Here is a 1,867-nt window from a genome sequence, read left to right on the forward strand (position 1 = left end):
GAGATTTAGATAGGGACCCAGAGCCAAACTACATCGCTGTACATACAGAGAACTAACAACCAAATTCTATCTGAGTATATTAGTTCATTTTCATACTGCTACAAAGAACTGCCTGAGACTGCGTAAGATTTAAAGGAAAGAGGTCTAACGGACTCACAGTTTAGCATGAGGCCTCTGGAAACTTACAATCATGATGGAAGGCAAAAGGGAAGCAAGGCACCTTCTTTACAAGGTGACAGGAAGAAGTTCTGAGTGAAGGGGGAAGAGTCCCTTATAAAACCATCAGATCTCATGAGAACTCGCTCACTATCATGAGAACAGCATGGGGAAATCTGCCCCGATGATGTAATTACCTCCACCTAGTCTCTCCTTTGACACATGAGGATTATGTGGATTACAGTTCAAGATGAGATTTGGGTGGGGACACAAAGCCTAGTCATATTATTATATATTAGCATATTCAAACTAAAATATCATTCTTCAATTCTAAAGACCCATAAAGTGTTATTAGATATGGTTGAAACAATTGTCTTTTCCGAGTACTGCAGATGTCAAACTTAAATAGTCTCACATCACAGAGAAACAATGTTGGAGAACGAAATTGGAGTCAGAATACTGAAAGAAACTCTGTATGTGAACATAGTAGAAGTTGTTTTTTCTTTTTTACGTCTAGTGGTCCAGACAGACATTTTATATATAGGAAAGAGATTCATGTCATGGAAGTGAACACGTTTTTTGGTGTATTTTATTGTTCATCTTTAGGGCAGAACTTATTCCTTCCACATGGTCTCACTGGTCTTGGTATAGCATCTCCCTTCCTCCCTCCCTTTCTCCCTCCCTTCCTCCCTCCCTTCCTTCCTTCTCTTTCTCCATCCTTCCTTCCCTCCATCTTTTATTCCTTCCTTCCCTCTCTCCACCCTTCTCTCTCTCCCTCCTTCCTTCCCTTCCTCCATCCTCCTTTCCTTTCTCCTTCCCTCTTTTCTTTCTTCCTTCCTTCCCTCTTTTGTTTCTTCCCTCCCTTCCCTCCCTTCCCTCTCTTCCTTCCTTGCTTCCTTCTTTCCTTCCTCCCTTCTCTTTTCTTCCTTCCTCTTCCTTTCATTCTCCTCCTTCCTTCCTTTCTCCCTTTTAAACCTTTTCTTTAGTACTCATGAGTGGCTTGTGATTTTCTCTCAATTATTTCCTTACTTAGTCAATATCATATTAGTCATGAAGATATTAAACAGCAATATTTAAAGCATATCACAGATGAGGAATCTGTTTTGCTGCACACTTTGCTCCACAAGACTATTGATCCTCTACAGCAGGAACTAACAAATGTTTTTGGTGAAGGGCCAGAGGATGTGTATTTTAGGCTCTTGGGGCCATAGGGTATCCACAATTTCTCAAATCTACTTCTACAGCATGAAAACAGCCACATGTAATGTGTAAACAAATGGTCATGACTTCGTATTCATAAAATTTCATTTACAAAAACAGAAGCAGGCTGGGTTAGACTAGCACCATCATTTACGAATGCCTGCCTTAGAAAGAGGGAAAACTCAACAATGCTCAGGTTACAGCAATAATACAAACAATATATTAGTGAACTTTTGTGTTCGAATTACATCATGAAACCTTGGTACTCAAGGAATGGAATAATAATTTAGGCTCAGCTATACGCATCCTAAAACAGTAAGATAGTCCAGTGCAAACATGAACTCAAAGAAGTAGAATGTTATTCAACATGCCAAAGAGGTTCCAGGCTGGAATTGAACTTTCTTAGCCACAGAAGCTAAGTGTTATAACCAAGACTCCCCCTAGTCCTTCTCCTTTTCTTCTACCTCCTCCTCTTTCTTCTTTGCCTCTTTTCTTGTTTTCTTAGGATGAT

The sequence above is a fragment of the Aotus nancymaae genome, unplaced genomic scaffold (genome assembly GCF_030222135.1).
Source record: "Aotus nancymaae isolate 86718 unplaced genomic scaffold, 86718_ANA_hifiasm-v0.15.2.pri h1tg000058l, whole genome shotgun sequence".
Lineage (NCBI taxonomy): Eukaryota > Metazoa > Chordata > Mammalia > Primates > Aotidae > Aotus > Aotus nancymaae.